The 19,761-nt window shown below is 37.1% G+C and overlaps 1 long non-coding RNA gene across 1 annotated transcript; it reads left to right on the top strand.

Annotated features, from left to right (window-relative positions):
- Nucleotides 1-16,064: 16,064 nt before the first annotated feature.
- Nucleotides 16,065-19,251, top strand: LOC107775350 (uncharacterized). The gene is made up of 2 exons (XR_001645730.2): nucleotides 16,065-16,976; nucleotides 18,985-19,251. It is a non-coding gene; the product is annotated as an uncharacterized LOC107775350 (long non-coding RNA).
- The last annotated feature ends 510 nt before the right edge of the window (nucleotides 19,252-19,761 follow it).

The following is a 19,761-nucleotide window of genomic DNA, read 5'->3' on the forward strand; positions in this document are numbered from 1 at the left end:
GTTGTGGCTCACGACTTAATGACACCCGAGGTCGAGATTTTGTTTCTTTCCGCTGGATTTTGACTTCTATTTTTATCTTATTGGATTTCTATTAAAATTATGATTTTTCTTATTTTTTTATTTGAAAAATGCAGTATTTGAAAATAAGTGGTTGGCCTAGTATCACGATAGGTGTCATCACGACATGGTTAGATTTTGGGTCGTGACAATTATGATTTAAAAGCACGTTTAAGGTTATGACTTGTTTAATTGGGTATAAAGAATTATTTTGACATATTAAACTTTCTTATTAAGCTCTTAGTCACACACTAGTCTTATTTGATTCATGACTTAGTGGTTACATAGCTTAATTTACTCATGTTAAATATTATGATTTGACTTATGAATATTGAAATAGCTTGTTGAAATGTTATGATAAATTGCATTTGTCATGACCCAAAACCATCAACGGTCGTGATGGCGCCTAACCCACTTAATGACTTTTTGGAATTTGATTAAAGATTGAAGTTTTATTATTTGGAGCCAATTTCTATAGCTTTGTTTGGCTTTATTGAGTAATATTTGACTAGATTCGAGTCGTTTGCAGTTGAATTTGAAAGGAAAGGCAGTTATTCTTGATTGAAGCTAGCCAGAAGAGGTAAGTCTTTTGTCTATCCTTGTAAGAAGGAATTCTCCCCATATGTGATCAATTTGCTTCTTGTTGCTTGATTTAGGTGCGACATATATACGAGTTATGACCATATCCAGATTGAGTTAGGCTTATGGTATATACCTTGTATGGACAATTTAAATTTATTGTCCTTGTTTCATTGATTCAATGTTTACATGATGACCCAAAATTATGATTTTGAAGCGTGCTTAAGGTTATGACTTGTTGAATTGCGCATAAAGGATTATTTTGCCCATGTTGAGCTATCTAATTAAGTTGTAGTCATATATTTATCTTATTTGATTCATAATTTAGTGGTTACATTGATTAATTTACTCATGTTTAATATTATGATAAGACTTATGAATATTATAATAACTTATTGAATTATTGTGATAATTGAATTACATGATCAACCATAGCCACCTTTTATCCATATGAACTTTTATCCATACTTCTATTGGTATGTCCCAATGCTTCTTAATTATATTATATATGCATGGGTTAGAGATTTAGATATTTGAGAAAAATAGAGAACTTTGACACTAAGGACACCATAAATGGATATTGATTATTAGTTATTGATTGTGAAAATGATCGACGCTTAGATATGGATTTGTCTCTCCGGAATGAGGTGATTACCCATGTTACTTTGGGCCCTGCGAGCGTAGACACTCAGATTTGGTGCTTGGATTAGACGTATGGCTAGTGTGAGGAACATGAATTTGTGTTGAGAGGGTTGAGAGAGGTTTTGAGCATGCATATGTATTTCTTAGACGCATGAAGTATCTTTTATATCATGGTTGATTGATATACGTTACGCCTTTGTGCGAAGATTGAGGTATTTGTCATCTTATTTGATCTCTTTTCTGAGAAACATGCCTAAATTCCATAATTATTGTATCTCCACCTATTGTGCTTGATTGATGATGTCATGTCTTATTTTGTATCTAATTCCTGCACTCATTTGATATTTGGGCTATTAGTAGGTGTCTATATCGATCCCTCACTACCATTTCTTTAAGGCTAGACTTAATATTTACTGAGTATCGTTGTTTTGTACTCATACTACACTTCTGCATATTTTTATACTTTTTTCGAGGTAGGTACTGGTGGCACCCATCAAGATGAGTAGGAGTATATTTGGAGACTCCGTGGTGAGCTGCTTTTCTTGATCCGATCCGCATCACAGGAGTCCCCTTTCCCTACTTATCTATCTCTATCTATTTGTTCCTTTCTAGACAGATGTTATAGTTCAATTGAGACTATTTACTCTTGTTAGATGCTTATAATAATGTGACACCGTATTTTGGGCATTTGTGAGACAATTGTGGTTGTATTTGAACTCCACCTTAAACTTATGTATTATGATATTGACTTGAGACTTATTCTGCATTATTATTTATATCATGACAATGTTAATAACTTAAAATTGCTTTTGTAATTGTTGATAAGTGTTGTATTGCCTAGTGAGCGGGTTAGGCACCATCACTATTGGGATTTTGGGTCGTGACATTATTAGGGAAAAGCACTCGTTTGTGCAGCATATCTAAGTAATCGAGTACCTTCTAGCATAACTAATTTTACAATACCATCTCAAGCTCTTGCTGAAGTGGTGATTATACTAGCAGTCCCAAATTTGTCTCCTCATGCTTTGGGTTGTGTAGTGTTGGTGCTTATGGCATTTGTACATCTTCGTAAGCACCAACACTAAAAGCTAGCTCCTCACTCATTGTATTGTATTTTTCTGAGATATGCTTTCAACGACCTAACTGATTGTTTTGAGTTCTAGAACCTCATTCCCATATTAAAAATTTCTCATAGGTTAATTTGGTGTTTTATGATTTTCGGGTATGAGCAGTTCGGGAATACTTAGTTTCTAACTAGAAGCCATAAGTTGAGAAAAGTTGACCAAAGTTAATACTTTGGTAGAAAAGCTCAAATTCTTGATTGAAGGTTCCAATAGGTTCGTATGATGATTTTTGACTTGTACATATATTCAATTTATCACCCAAGGGGCTCGGATGTGATATGGACATATCTTGTGAAAGTTAGAGCTTAAACAACTTAAGAGAGTTTATAGTTTGATTTGAACCTTGATTTTTAGATTTTATGTTTCTGTATGTGTTAAGAGCCCTTGAACAAGTTCATATAGGGCATATGGAGTACTCGGGATAGCTTGGAAAAGTCCCAAAGTCTCGGGTGAGTTTCAGGGTGTTCAAAAGTGCTTTCAAAGAGAAAAACCAACAGATCTGCACCAGGTCACAGAAGGGAGGAGACAAACTCTGGGGCAGCATGCGATGCAGGGACCTAGACGAGCTCATCTAGTTGCTGAAATTTTAGCTTATAGCTATTTAACCTTATTTTGTACGTAATATTCATTTTATCATTTGGAGTTGATTCGTAAAGTTTTATTTGACCTTGTTGAGTATTCTTTGGATGGATTTGGGCTTTTAGAGACCGAGGATCGAGGAAAAGGGTTTTTGGAAGGTTAAAGCCTACTATGAAGAAGGTATCCTGGCAAACTTCAACTTGATGGAATTTTTCCTAAAATGGACGTATCTGGTATATGCTGTGTTTAAAGGTAAGGTATATGCGAGGTGATGAGTGCATCCACGGATACTCATTGTAGACATGTAATTTTCGACCCTCCCCAAAACTTTACATATTTTAGCATTTAAATACTTAGTTTAGGTCTAATATAGTTATTTCAATTAGTTATGACACCTTTTACTTTATTTTATCACAAAAAAAAAGTTTCATTCATGTTTTGTAGTCATTTTTAATCTTGAAAAAATACCAAAAATAGATTTGTTTTAACGATTAGTGTTATTTTAATAGTTATTTTCTTAAGTAAGATTAAGTAGTATTTTAAATAGTTTATCTTGTTTGCTTTATTATTTTTACATACAAAAAAAGGAGGAGGGAATAAAATTAATTTTTTGGACATTTTTAGTCTTGCTTTTAGCCCAATTAAGCCAATCTCTTAGCCCATTAACCCAAAAGCCCAAACCTTAACCCATCAACACACTACACAAATAAAATAAACCTAGAATCTCTAATAAAAAGGAGGACATATACACTCTAAGGATCAGCAGCCGTTTTCATAGGAGACCCCCCTGAAGATCGTCTTCTTCGTCACCCCCATCAAATTTTCGTTTTTCTTCTCCTACACGTTCAAAAAACCCTAGAACTTCATCTTGTTCATCCTTCAGCTTCAGCAGAAATACACCAAGGACCCCCCAACCTTTGCTTCTTCTTCCTCGACTAACCTAGAGAACATAAGGAAAACCCTAGACTCCATTGAAGCTGCGCTACAACCATTCCCCAGTCGAAGAACACAAACACTTAGAACTCCCAGCTACACACACCTCTCACACCACCTGGAATTCGCCGGAGATAGCAGCAGACAAAGCCATCTCTTTACTGCCGAAATCCGGCGAGGATAAACCCAGTCGCTTCTTCTGCTTCTTCCCATTCACGACAGTGCACTAGAAACCAACATGCTACTTTTCTCGAAAAATCTCGCGAAACAGTTTTAAGACGAGGTTGGTTTGAGGTCGTCGATGTCCGTTCGAGGCTCAATCACCGGTTCAAAGTTCAGGTCATTAGCTCGCTTTTTGGTTCGTAGTATCGGAGGCTTCTCTCATTGTATACGTTAAAGAAAGCGCAGCAATAAAGGTCCGATTTTATTATTCTTACTCACTCTTATTGATACATTACATGTGCTTAGTGTTTAATTTGAGTTTATTTAAGTGATCTACTGTACAATTTGGAATTATCTATATGTTTGTGTGCTCGTATTGGTTTTCATTTTAAGATTTCTTAGTTTGCGATTTGAGAATCTCTTTCTAGTAATTGATGAATGGTTGCCGAAAGTTCTGTGTGAAATTAGTTCATGTTGAATGTCTTAGGAAAGCGTATTTGAAGTTTGAATCTAAAGAGTAATTTTAAAATATTGGTATGACAATGTGATTATCATTTTTTTTAGTTATCTAGATTCTTACTAAATAAGCATGTTCTTTTGCATCATTTTGATTTCATTGGCTAGTTATTTAGAAAGAAAGTTAAAAAAATAACGCTTGCTGAAAGTTTTGTTACTGAAGAATGAAGTACCAAGCTAGATCAAAACCTTGTTCTTGTTAATTTATATAAGCTCAACGTTTTTTTAGGATAACAAATTTATGAAATATTGTAGCTTGCTTTAGGCGCAATTAATAATAAATTATCATGGCCATGGGTACGGTTCCCGTGGTATGGTCATGATACGTAAATTCCAAATCCGGGGGTACATTTATGTGACACGGCCGCAATTTAATCTTATTAATAAAATAAATATGTTGTAGATCGTGGGTACGGTTCCCGTGACATGATTCACAATGTGTAATCAAATAATTAGCTGTATGACAATCGTGGATTTTTAAAAGCGGTAGGAGGAATAAAATGCACAATAGGTTTAAAATATGTAGTTAATCAGATAATTAGGCCAATAATAATAGTTGAGAGATCATGCTAAAATCACGGAATCCGGGAATGCCTAACACATTCTCTCGGGTTAACAAATTTCTTACCCGGATTTCTGTGTCGCAAACCATAAATAAGAGTCAAACTTCCTCGATTCGGGATTTTAAACCGGTGACTTGGGACACCATAAATTATCCCAAGTGGCGACTCCGATTTTAATATGAATAATCCCGTTTTGATTGTCACTTAAATTGGAAAAAACTCGCTTATACCCTTCTAGGTAGTAAAAAGGAGGTGTGACAGCTCTGGCGACTCTGCTGGGGACAAGAACCCAGAATCTCTAGTTCAGGGTTCAAGAATTCGAGCTTAGAATAATTGTTATATTTGGCTTTTATTTATTATCTGATTTTATGCTTGAGCCTAATGTGCTAAATGCCGCTTTTTACCGCTTTGATATTATTTGAACTATATATAAACTGTTGCGAAACCCTTCTCTTCTAATCTTCTGGGAAGTGCACGCTGGCATGACTTCTTTTCTATTAGTGTCATATCCTAATTTAGAACGAGGTTCGGACAAGTTGCAAAGCCGGATGATCTTTTGGTTATCGGTACGCTGCCCCCCTTCGGCTTGAGTTGTCCGCTCGGGTAAGCCAGGTCTACAACAATACACCCAGGTTTTAAACTTAGAATAACATAGCCTTTTACCGGATCCCTAGTAGGAACGCTTGATTGCATCATGTGCATTTGACTTTGGGGACTCAACACAGGGGTTGGGTCCGTCTAGGATAGGTGTACACCAAAAATAAAAGACCATCCTGATACATCCTATGTACTACATGTTGCATTTCTTCAAGGGTAAAAGGGTCATTTGGTGGACCAATGATGGTTGAGGGTAAATGAGAAAGAAAAGAGGGTGAAGCATGAAAATAAAGCAAGCAGGGCCCAGTTACGTTTTTCTTTCACATTTTTTTTAAAGAAAAAGACAAAAAAAGAAAATCCAAAAAGAGTTTACATGTTTCATCATTTTTCAAGATAAAAAAACAAAAAAATATTTTTTCTCTAAATTAGTTGTCTTTTTTTATTCTTAAATGTATCCAATCTTCCCGAACTACGCATACCTAATTCTCGTCTTTCGGGGTGTGATACGTAGGCAGCCCACATAGGGTCCGGTCTTCCTAGTGAGTTTTAGGTTCTTGGCTTCGCGGGGTCTTAGTCAAATCTTACATTTTTAGCCACTTTTAGCCACATAAGTTAATTTTAGAGAAATAGTCACAATCATGTCTTGCATGTGTCCAACAGGAAGGGTTATTGTCTCACATAGCGTTCTAGGTTTAACTTTATTTGGTCTTAATTTTCTCATACAGGTATGGACTTACTTACCGGAGTTTGAGCATGACAGACACCCCAGGACCATCCAGTCAGGGTCGCTCATTCAGGAGTTTGCTTAAGGAGATTTTTTTTAGTTATTATGTCTTGAGTCTGTTGTTCTTTTTATGTCATCTTTTACCTTCTAGTTTTATACAGTAATGTCGAGTCTTTTAGGTGATGTTAGAATTTGTCATAGTCTAGTTAAGTTTGCCGAGTCTTTTGTTATCGTATTTCCTATTTTGTATTGGAAAAATGTGTTATAAGTCAAAAAAATCCAAAAAAAGAATTTTTGCATTTTTATATTTCCGTTAGAAGTTTTCTTTAGAATACTTATTCTAGGAATAAAAAAAAATTATTTGAGGTGGTTTTCTTTTATTGAATTAATATCTAGAACTCAAAATAAAAAATTGCTTTTATATTTTCTTATAGAACATTAAGTCTATAAAATTCCAAAAAAAGAAAAATTGTTTCTTTTATTTCTCTTTTTTCATAAGAGTAGTCATTAAGGTAATAAACAAAAAAGAAAAAAAAGAAAAGAAAATGAGAACGCTATTTTGTTTACTTTATTCCCGATCTTCCCGAACTATGCAAAGATCTGATTCATGCGGCGTCCTGATACGTAGACAACCTGCATAGGGTTCGATCGAATTTTTTTATTATTATTAAAAGGAAAAGGAAAAAATAAGGAAACAAAAAAAAATTATAAAATAAAATAAAACAACAAAAAAGAGAAAAGAAAAAAAAGAGGTTGAAGTTGTGGGACGTGAGAAATGAGAGGAGAGAAAAGGGTGATAATTAAAAAAGAGAGGAAGAAAAATGAGCAAACCAAGAAGTGCTAGAAAAGAAAGAAAAGAAAAGGTTGAAATGAACAAAATTGGGATCATGCCAAGTGACCTTGTGACCCTAGAAGTCATTCTAGAACCATTAATTGTTGATAGGTGTATTGCACGAAATGTGATATTTTTAGCTGTTAAATGCCCTAATGCTAACAGGATGTCCCCATTTTATTCTTTTTGTTATCTTCATTAAGCAGAAGGGTGGTTGGTTTGTGGTTTTTAAGTAACCCATCCATACAACACAAGATCAAAGATCAAGATAGCCATGGCTAGCAAAGACTTGGACATAAGGGTTATTGATCCGTCTAAGGGAGTTGTTGAATCAGAATCTGAGTTAAAAGAAGAGGTCTTGAGGTTGAAAGGACATATGGCCGAAATATACCAAGCCTGGATTAGTGGGCATCCTCCACCATTAGTTCCCACTGACTACACTGAAAGCCTTGTCTCCATTCCGCCACTGTCACAAGTCCAGGATATCTCCCCACAACCTTTTCACACTCCAACCCCAGAACCACCTCATATCCTGCTCCTTTGACCACTCATGTTTTTGTAGCTCATCACTTGCTACCTTTCTTCGATCCTCTAGCGAGACTGTGTTCAAAATCCTCGATGCCCAACACTATGCTTCAGAACCAATTTTCAAGGTCTCGGGTCCATACTCTTACGCTCCCCATTTTGAGCCTCCTGGTGAGACTGCAAAGCCTCCTAAGACAGTGGAGCAAGATGAGATATCCAGAAAGCTGAAAGGGTTTAAGATGCCAAAGTTTAATTTGTATGATGGGCGTGGAGATCCAGTAGCCCATTTGAGGGGTTATTGAAGTGAAATGAGAAGTGTTTGTGGGAAAGATGAATTGTTGATGGCATATTTCAGTGAGAGTTTGAGTGGGGAAGCCTTGGAGTGGCTTACTCGTCAAGATGTCAGTAAGTGGCATGCATGGGGTGACATGGCTCAAGATTTTGGTCGGCACTATCAGTACAATGTAGACATTATCCCAGACCACTCTTCCTTATCTCAGATGGAACAGAAACCCGAGGAAAGTTTTAGGGAGTTTTGGCTCAGATGGAACGAACAAGTTGCTGGGGTCAGTTCTTCGAGTGATAGAAAAGATGCTGCTGAGTCTCGCCAACGACAGGACCTAGTGGGCATTTCTGCTAAACGCTTTCAGCCTCAATACCGACCCCATGAATATCCTCGTACTCCAGATAATCCTTCCCAGTGCTACTTTCCTCCACAAAATCACCAAGGTCATGCCTTACCTTCCCAGTACTCTATCCACAATGCGCAGCCATATGCTCCACACCCACGAGACCCGCAATGGCTTGCACCACCTCCATAAATATCGTACCCGCCTCCTCAAGCATGTCAACCTCCTACCCGTAGGAGGTTCCAACCGAGGCTGGAGTACAAAATGAAAAGACAGCAGGAAAAAGAAAAGACTTTCACTCCTATTGGAGAATCATATGCCAGTTTGTTCCATAAGTTGAGGCAATTGGACATGTTGAAGCCGATTCAGATAAAAATGTCGAACCCTCTTCCAAAGAATTTTGATTACTCTCAAAGGTGCGCATATTGCTCTAATTCCCCGGGTCACATCACAGAAAAGTGTTGACATCTGAAAAGAGCAATTCAGAAGCTTATTGATGCATGTGACATTATCGTGCAAAATTCAGATGCAGTAGACACTAGCCAAAGTCCATCGCTTGTTCATAATGAGACACATATGGTGGGTATGATTTGTGTTGAAAAGGAATATGAGAATTCTTCTAAGATCCTCGGAGGGCCACTTGCCACAAAGTTTTCAGTGTTATCAGTCTCCGTTCCAAAGTTGATCTTAAGAACAAGTTGGCAAAAGTGACCCAAAAGCTATTTGCTGAGGTCAATGTGATTTAAATTGGTAATGATATTGGTAATATTGATGTGGAACTCAGTGGTTAAGATGTAGAGCTTGGTAATTGGAAAGACGCTCCCTTCTTGGTTAGTCAAGGAGGAGTTCTGGTGGTTTATTTTGTTGTCATTTCTATTGTCCGGGTTATTTCAGGGTTGTGATTCGGATATTGTCTTGTGACTCAAACTCATCTATCCTTTTATTTTGCATAGTTCGTTTAGTCGTAGTAACTCGTTTAGTGTTGTCTAGGTTTGCTTCAGGATTGTAACCCCAGTTTATTTTGCTTGTTTTATTGTTCAAACCCTGTCACTGTCTGTCTAGTGCAATTTTCTGTTTTCTGTTATTTCTAATCATTTTTTTTGTTTAGTTCTCTTCTCTTTTTATAGTTCTTTTTATGCTAGCTCTAGTAACATGACATGCACACATAATTCTAGGCATGGCCTTAACAGTTAGTTTAGTCATGAAGCAATTAAGCCGTTTTGAAGATGATAGGGACACTTGAGAGAAATAAGTACAGATTTGGACATTTTGAGATCATTTAAAGCCCGAACTATGTGAAACTGGGGTAGATAATTTGGGAAGTTAATAGGATGAAAAGAATTCGTTAAAGAAGAGCGGATCCCTGACAATTTGAAGCGAGTAACTTTGAGTTCAAGTGCATCTCAAGTAACAAGATAAAGCCAAGAGATTTTGCTCCAAACAGACGGAGGACGCCCATCGTGAAGAAGAAATCACCCAATGAGAGTTCTGTACTTGACAAGGCACTAAAAAAATGGAAAGCATATTAGTGATATCAATGCCGCTATAAAAGAAATATTATGTGTGCTCTTCTTTTTTCATTTCAAGTTGCATATGTTGTATTTGGCATTTTCAGGGATTGGGAGGCCCTCTTTCAGCTACCCAAACACTTATACCATTTAAATACCCTTTTGAGCCTGTACTGATTTCTTTGACCTCCACTCTTTTGGAATCATGTTAGAGTCATTTGAAAAAAAAAGTTCATGCACCATAGGTTTATTTTAGAAAGTTCATTCCAAAAAGAAAATTCAAAAAAAGAAGAAGAGAAAAATAGAGAAAAAAAAGAAGAAAAAAGAAAAAAAAAAGAAAAAAAGAAAAAGAAAAATAGTAACAAAAGTAGTCTTGTGAACTACGTTCGACCTGATTCTTGTCACCACAAGATACGTAGGCAGCCTTATGGTTCGGTTGCACCAAATAAAATATTTCATAATCCCACGAAGTCGAGAGTGGGGAAATCTTTCTTAGAAAATTGCATCTCAAAAAGTAAAAGAAAAAAAAAGAATCAAATTCCCTTGTTTTAGAAATTGGGGTAGAGTTTTAGAATGGATTTCAAAAGTTGTAAATAAATTAACCCCGTTGTCTTAGTTATTTTGAGCCTTTATGATATCCTTTCTTTCTAACCCTGTCCAAAAGTCATATTACAGTCCAAAAAAGACCTCCCAGATAATCTTTGAGAGTGCTGAGTTAGACATGCCGGGAGCATATGATGTTTTTACTCTGGTCAATGCCTTGTCATCCACAGAATCAGAGGAAATAAAAAGAAAAAGATCAAAATGAGAGAGTCTTATCGGTGAAAACCTTCATAGGCACCATAAGGCGATGGTAAGTTGTGAGAAAGAACAAAATGAGAGAGGCTTGATGGTGAAAACCATTCGGGCACTACAAGTCGAATAAGGATCATGAATCAGATTGGATAATCGGAGCATTGAAGCCCAGTTTCACGGTTTAGGGGTATAACAAAAGTTGAACATCAGACTTGCTTGACAGATTAGGCCACTTAATCCAAAGGTACATGTCATGGTCATTAGAGTTGGTATCCACATCTGATAAGTTTCTACTTTGTAGTTTTCTTGTTAGGAATCATCTCTTTCCATTATTCTTTATTTTGTTCCTTTTGTTTTGTTTACTTCCTCTTCCTGAGTCTGTATGGTCAGAACAAGTGAGAAATGACTTCAAAATTTGCCACCAGCTTTCTGATTGCACAAAACGAGATCTGGCTAGCACGTCAAAGTGGCATAAGTCAGGAAAGAACAACATGCGCACTGAATTGGTAACAATCAACGTGCTTTGGAATTTATGTGAAATATAAAGGTTCGGTATATGTCAATTCATGAACAATGCAACAGATAGAGGGTGTTGGGTTTGAACAGATCAAAGGTATTTTCTGTGATAAGGTTGACAGAGAAAGTGGTTAACCAATAACAAGCAAGGTTTTCCAAGTGGAAATCAAAGTTATCATGACAAGTGAAGAAGCAATAGACCCCAAGGCCAAGGCCAGTGGCATACGTCAGGAAAGAACAGCAAACGTACTGAGTTGGTAAAAATCAATGTGCTTTGGGATTTATGTGAAATGCAAAGGATTGATATATGTCAATTCATGAACAATGCAACAGATAGAGGGTGTTGGGTTTGAACGGATCAAAGGTATTTTCTGTGATAAGGTTGATAGAGAAAGTGGTTAACCAATAACAAACAAGGTCTTCCAAGTGGAAATCAAAGTTATCATGGCAAGTGAAGGAGCAATAGACCTCAAGGCCAAGGCCACAAACCAACCACCATATTTATAAACTCACAAGTTTTCTTTGTTTGAAACATGGATAAAAATTGTGTCCAAATCAAAGCTTGGAAGTTTGAATTTTTTCAAGTGTTGTGCCCAAATTTTGTCAGCAAAAAGGCGGTTTGATAAGGGGAAAGAAAAATTTATTTGATTTGCAGGTACCCTCCATGAGGAAAAACATGGTTCAGGGGCAAGGAATTTTGTTCGTTCTGTAGAGAACCTCCAGAAAGAGAGCATGGCTCATGTAAGTTCATTCTCGGCTTCTCAGGACTCTCCTGGATAATGGGATTTAATTTCAAGTTTTCAGGACCCTCCTAGGTAATAGGACTTAGTTTTAAGAGCTTCATTAAATAATGAGATTTAGCATAAGTTTCACCTTTAGGAAGTTGAATTTAGCTCAGAAGTTTTCACTCTTAAGATGAGATTTAATTTTAATTTTCAGGGCCCTCCTGGATAATGAGATTTAGCTTTTGAGTTCTTATAACTCTTTTGATAATAGGATTCAATTAACACTCACAGATGTTCCCAGTACCAAACTGGGGCAGAAAAATTTCTTTTATTTTGTCAGTTACAAATGGCAGGCGCCCACCTGGATAACAAGGGAATACATTTCAAGTTTTGGCAGGCGCCCACCTAGAAAACAAGGGAATACATTTCATGTTTTGGAATCAGGCTCCCACCTAGAAAACAAGGGAATACATCTCAAGTTTTGGCATTAGGTTCCTACCTGGAGAACAAGGGAATACAGTTCAAGTTTTGGCAATTAGGCGCCCACCTGGAGAACAAGGGAATACAGTTCAAGTTTTGGCAATCATGCACCCACCTGGTTAACAAGGGAATACAATTCAAGTTTTGGAAATCAGGCACCCACCTGGAGAACAAAGGAATACAATTCAAGTTTTGGCAATCAGGCGCCCACCTAGAAAATGAGGGAATACAGTTCAAGTTTTAGCAATAAGGCGCCCACTTGGAGAACAAGGGAATACAGTTCAAGTTTTGGCAATCAGGCGCTCACCTGGAGAACAAGGGAGTACATTTCAAGTTTCGGCAACCAAGCACCCACCTGGAGAACAATTACAGTTCAAGTTTCGACAATCAAGCGCCCACTTGGAGAACAAGGGAATACAGTTCAAGTTTTTGGCATCAGGCGCCCACTTGGAGAACAAGGGAAAACAATTCAAGTTTCGGCAATCAGGCGCCCACATGGATAATAAGGGAATACAATTCAAGTTTTGGCAATCATGCGCCCACTTGGAGAACAAGGGAATACAGTTCAAGTTTTTGGCAATCAGGCGCCCACCTGGAGAACAATGGAATACTGTTCAAGTGTTGGCATCAGGCGCCTACCTGGAGAACAAGGGAATACAGTTCAAGTTTTGGCAATCAAGCACCCACTTGGAGAACAAGGGAATACAATTCAAATTTTTGGCAATCAGGCGCCTACCTGGAGAACAAGCGAAAACAATTCAAGTTTCGGCAATCAAGCACCCACCTGGATAATAAGGGAATACAGTTCAAGTTTTTGGTAATCAGGCGCCCACCTGGAGAACAAGGGAATACAATTCAAGTTTCGGCAATCAGGTGCCCACCTGGAGAACAAGGGAATACAGTTCAAGTTTCGACAATCAGGTGGCAGTTCAAGTTTTGGCAATCAGGCGCCCACCTGGAGAACAGGGGAATACAGTTCAGGTTTTGGCAATCAGGGCGAACAAGGGAATGCAGTTCAAGTTTTGGCAATCAGGCGCCCACCTGGAGGGGAATACAGTTCAAGTTTTGGCAATCAGGTGCCCACCTGGAGAACAAGGGAATACAGTTCAAGTTTTGGCAATTAGGCACCCACTTGGAAAACAAGGGAATACATTTCAAGATTTTGGCAATCATGCACCCACCTGGAGAACATGGGAATACAGTTCAAGTTTTGGAAATCAGGCGCCCACCTGGAGAACAAGGGAATACAGTTCAAGTTTTGGCAATCAGGCACTCACCTGGAAAAGAAGGGAATACAGTTCAAGTTTTGGCAATCAGGCGCCCACCTGGAGAACAAGGGAAAACAGTTCAAGTTTTGATAATCAGGCGCCCACCTGGAGAACAAGAGAATACATTTCAAGTTTTGGCAATCAGGCGCCCACCTGGAGAACAAGGGAATACAGTTCAAGTTTTGTAATCAGGCGCCCACCTAGAAAACAAGGGAATACAATTCAAGTTTTGTCAATTAGGCGTCCACATGGAGAACAAGGAAATATAGTTCAAGTTTTGGCAATTAGGCGCCTACCTGGAGAACAAGGGAAGTCATTTCAGAATTCAATTCAAGTTAGAAGTAGTAGAAGCTCATGGGAAGAATGCGAGTCAACAGTCCGAGATGATCAACAGAAGTTAGTCACAATCCAGAATTAAAAAAAATAATAAAAAAGAGAGAAGAAAGAAGTGAATCCAAAATGCAGAATTAGAGAAAGATGTGAACTGCTCAAGACATGATCGCTGAAATCACGAGCATTGCATGTCTGTTCTCGATCCGAAGAAGAATGAACTAGAACCTGCAGCTAGCAAGCATCAAGGTTCAAATCTAAAGTCTGCATGAAGAACCATTCAAGACTCAAGATCAAGCTTCAGAAGACTTATAGATAGGAATCTTGTAATTCATAGTTGACAGACTTAGTTAGTCTTTTTCATTTTTTTGATTTTGATGTAATAACAGATTGCGGACCTGAACCTCGACGGAACGGCACCTCGACCGGCTCTCCACTTCAGTATACTCTATCACTGTTCCTACTTCTGAACTACACGTGGCCTGATTCCTTTATAGCCAGGGATATGTAGGTAGCTCAGATACTAGGACTCAATGACATTCTCCTTTCTTTTAGTTTTTGGTCTCTCTAAATAAGAGTCGAGTCAAAAAATTTGTCTAGTCGTTCTTTGTATGAAAATACTTCATATTTCCAGTCAAAGAGGGGCAGCTGTAGACATGTAATTTTTGACCCTCCCTAAGATTTTACATATTTTAGCATTTTAGGTCTAATATAGTTATTTCAACTAGTTATGACCCTTTTTACTTTATTTTATCACAAAAAATAAAAATTACAAAAAAATAGTTTCATTAATATTTTGTAGTCATTTTTAATCTTGCAAAAGTACCAAAAATAGATTTGTTTTAATGGTTAGTGTTATTTTAATAGTTATTTTCTTAAGTAAGATTAAGTAGTATTTTTAATAATTTATCTTGTTTGCTATATTATTTTTACATACAAAAAAGGAGGAGGGAATAGAATACAGTTCAAGTTTTGGCAATCAGGCGCCCACCTGGAGAACAAGGGAATACAGTTCAAGTTTTGTAATCAGGCGCCCACCTAGAAAACAAGGGAATACAATTCAAGTTTTGTCAATTAGGCGTCCACATAGAGAACAAGGAAATATAGTTCAAGTTTTGGCAATCAGGCGCCTACCTGGAGAACAAGGGAAGTCATTTCAGAATTCAATTCAAGTTAGAAGTAGTAGAAGCTCATGGGAAGAATGCGAGTCAACAGTCCGAGATGATCAACAGAAGTTAGTCACAATCCAGAATTAAAAAAAAATAATAAAAAAGAGAGAAGAAAGAAGTGAATCCAAAATGCAGAATTAGAGAAAGATGTGAACTGTTCAAGACATGACCGCTGAAATCACGAGCATTGCATGTCTGTTCTCGATCCGAAGAAGAATGAACTAGAACTTGCAGCTAGCAACCATCAAGGTTCAAATCTAAAGTCTGCATGAAGAACCATTCAAGACTCAAGATCAAGCTTCAGAAGACTTATAGATAGGAATCTTGTAATTCATAGTTGACAGACTTAGTTAGTCTTTTTAATTTTTTTGATTTTGATGTAATAACAGATTGCGGACCTGAACCTCGATGGAACGACACCTCGACCGGCTCTCCACTTCAGTATACTCCATCACTGTTCCTACTTCTGAACTACACGTGGCCTGATTCCTTTATAGCCAGGGATATGTAGGTAGCTCAAATACTAGGACTCAATGACATTCTCCTTTCTTTTATTTTTTGGTCTCTCTAAATAAGAGTCGAGTCAAAAAATTTGTCTAGTCGTTCTTTGTATGAAAATACTTCATATTTCCAGTCAAAGAGGGGCAGCTGTAGACATGTAATTTTTGACCCTCCCTAAGATTTTACATATTTTAGCATTTAAATACTTAGTTTAGGTCTAATATAGTTATTTCAACTAGTTATGACCCTTTTTACTTTATTTTATCACAAAAAATAAAAATTACAAAAAAATAGTTTCATTAATATTTTGTAGTCATTTTTAATCTTGCAAAAGTACCAAAAATAAATTTGTTTTAATGGTTAGTGTTATTTTAATAGTTATTTTCTTAAGTAAGATTAAGTAGTATTTTTAATAATTTATCTTGTTTGCTATATTATTTTTACATACAAAAAAGGAGAAGGGAATAGAATCAATTTTTTGGACTAATTTAGTCTTGCTTTTAGCCCAATTAAGCTAATCTCTTAGCCCATTAACCCAAAAGCCCAAACCTTAACCCATCAGCACACTACACAAATAAAATAAACCTAGAATCCCTAAAAGAAGGAGGACATATACACTCTAAGGATCAGCAGCCGCTTTCATAGGAGACCCCCCTTGAAGATTGTTTTCTTCGTCACCCCCTTCAGATTTTTGTTTTTCTTCTCCTTCACATTCAAAAAACCCTAGAACTTCATCTTCTTCATCCTTTAGCTTGAGCCGCAATACACCAAGGACCCTCCCCCCCAGCCTTTTCTTCTTCTTCCTCGACTAACCTAGAGAACACAAGGAAAATCCTAGACTCCAATGAAGTTGTGCTATAGCCATTCCCCAGCCGAAGAGTACACACACTTAGAACTCCCAGCTACACACACCTCTCACACCACCTGGAACTCACCGGAGACAGCAGCAGCTGGAGCCATCTCTTTACTGCCAGAATCTGGTGAGGATAAACCCAGTCGCTTCTTCTGCTTCTTCCCATTCACGACATCACACCAGAAACCAGCCTGCTACTCTTCTCGAAAACTCAAGCAAAACAGTTTTAAGACGAGGTTGGTTTGAGGTCATCGATGTCCGTTCGAGGCTTAATCGTCGGTTCGAGGTTCAGGTCATTAGCTCGCTTTTTGGTTCATTGTATCGGAGGCTTCTCTCATTGTATACGTTAAAGAAAGCGCAACAATAAAGGTCCGATTTTATTATTCTTACTCACTCTTATTGGTACATTACATGTGCTTAGTGTTTAATTTGAGTTTATTTAAGTGACCTACTGTACAATTTTGGAATTATCTATATGTTTGTGTGCTCGTATTGGTTTTCATTTTAAGATTTCTTAGTTTGCGATTTGAGAATCTCTTTCTAGTAATTGATGAATGGTTGCCGAAAGTTCTGTGTGAAATTAGTTCATGTTGAATGTCTCAGGAAAGTATATTTGAAGTTTGAATCTAAAGAGTAATTTTAAAATATTGGTATGACAATGTGATTATCATTTTTTTAGTTATCTAGATTCTTACTAAATAAACAAGTTCTTTTGCTTCATTCTGATTTTGTTGGCTAGTTATTTAGAAAGAAAGTTTAAAAATAACACTTTCTAAAAGTTTTGTTACTGAAGAAATGAAGTAGCAAGCTAGATCAAAACCTTGTTCTTGTTAATTTATATAACCTCAAAGGTTTTTTTAGGATAACAAATTTATGAAATATTGTAGCTTGCTTTAGGCGCAATTAATAATAAATTATCATGGACATGAGTACGGTTCCCCTGGTATGGTCATGATATGTAAATTCCAAATCCGGGGGTACATTTATGTGACCCGACCGCAATTTAATCTTATTAATAAAATAAACATGTTGTAGATCATGGGTACGATTCCCGTAACATGATTCGTAATGTGTAATCAAATAATTAGCTGTATGATAATCGCGAATTTTTAAAAGTGGTAGGAGGAATAAAATGCACAATAAGTTTAAAATATGTAGTTAATCAGATAATTAGGCCAATAATAATAGTTGAGAGACCGTGCTAAAACCACGGAACCCGGGAATGCCTAACACCTTCTCTCGGGTTAACAGAATTCCTTACCCGGATTTCTGTGTTCGCAGACCATAAATAAGAGTCAAACTTCCTCGATTCGAGATTTTAAACCGGTGACTTAGGACACCATAAATTATCTCAAGTGGCGACTCTGAATTTAATATGAATAATCCCGTTTCGATTGTCACTTAAATTGGAAAACACTCCCTTATACCCTTCTGGGTAGTAAATAGGAGGTGTGACACCCATGTTATATCATGTTTTGGCTAGATTTTAAGCTTCCTTATGCCTTGTTTTGACACATGTGCTAAACATGCTTTATTTGTTTGTTGGACTACTTGAGCATTTATTATTCATGATAGAATTTATGTATAGGGTTTTGGTACCTTATCTAGAAATGATGGGCTATTTGAATGTTGGATTATATGTCGTAGCCATAGTCATACACTGTACACATGCGTACACCCTGCATGTTTATCTCTCTTATCCATAGATACTCTTATCTATTTTACATATGCATGTATCCCTGTATATGGTTCTCTTATATGGACTGAGGTTATGTTATGTGAGCTGTCCATGTAGATTGATATGTTTATGGCATACGAGTTGTTTGTGTGGATTGAGGTGATTATTTATGATTGATTATTGATCTATTATTCTTGGATATAGCGTGTGAATATGAATTTATTCCTCATGAGTCACCCTCTCACGTTTCTTTCTTATTGGCATACACAAGGTTCAACATATGGAGTATCGGGGCACAAAAAGTACTTGTTGTTATAAAGTTTGAGTCATTATCATGCATAAACATTCTAGACTCATTTGGAAGTATTCATATAAATTCTAATTATTGCATATATTCTATATATGCGGATCTGGTCCCTTGATTTTTTTATTTTGATCACTTTGTCTGAGAAATCATGCTTATTATCTCCTACTTTAACTGTGTTTTTCTCGTACATTGTTTCTTGGTTACTTCTCAATTATTGTGTATACTTATGAACTGAACAGGTTATAAAAAGTGAGTATCATTTCTTAAAAACTTTTCTCTACCTTATTGGGCTTAGATTTGATACCTATTGAGTACACATTATCTTTATGTACTTATACTATACTTCTATATATTTTTGTACAAATCCTGACATTGGTCCTGGCGATGTTTAGGAGGGAGCGTAGGAGCGTGCTGGAGACTTCTTGGTGAGCTGTTGTGCTTGGATTTATAGCTTATGGAGCCTCTCTCTATCTTATCTATTATTTCTTGTTCTAGATAGTATTTTGTATTTTGAGGCTGTTGTATTTCGTTTAGCGGCTCATGACTTGTACTACTGGTCCTTGGGGGTTGATATAGTATTTCACACTTGATGTTGATGCTTGACTTATTTCTGCACTTATACATTATTTTTTTAATGGTTATTTGTGTGTGTTGGTTCATCTAATGGGTTGGGTTAGTTACTATCGTGGCCATGGGAGATTTTGGGTCGTGATAAGTTGGTATCAAAGCTCTAGATTCATGGGTTCTACGAGTCATAGACATGTTTAGTAGAGTCATGCGAATCAGTAGGTAGACATCTATACTTATCTGTGAAGGGATACAACAAATTAAGGAAACTTGCATTTCTTTCTCTCATCATCATGCAACCTTGTTTCATATTGATGTTTGAACCTTTACTCTTCTATTCTCTTGTAGATGGTGAGGACACATGCATCGGCAGCTACTGAGCAAGAGCTAATATCCCAAGTTAGAGCTTGGAAAGGTGAGGGTTGGGGTAGAGCTGAAGCTTAGACCAAACACACACAATGGAACCCGCACGAGGTAGAGCACCCATTGATGCTCATTGTCGTACTAGAGATAATCTAGTTGAGCTGCCTGCATCTCCAGAGGTAGATTAGGTCCTAGATCAGATTGCTCTGCCGGGTCCAGCACATGTTTCTAAAGGCTTT

This window comes from Nicotiana tabacum, chromosome 8 (assembly GCF_000715075.1).
Source record: "Nicotiana tabacum cultivar K326 chromosome 8, ASM71507v2, whole genome shotgun sequence".
Lineage (NCBI taxonomy): Eukaryota > Viridiplantae > Streptophyta > Magnoliopsida > Solanales > Solanaceae > Nicotiana > Nicotiana tabacum.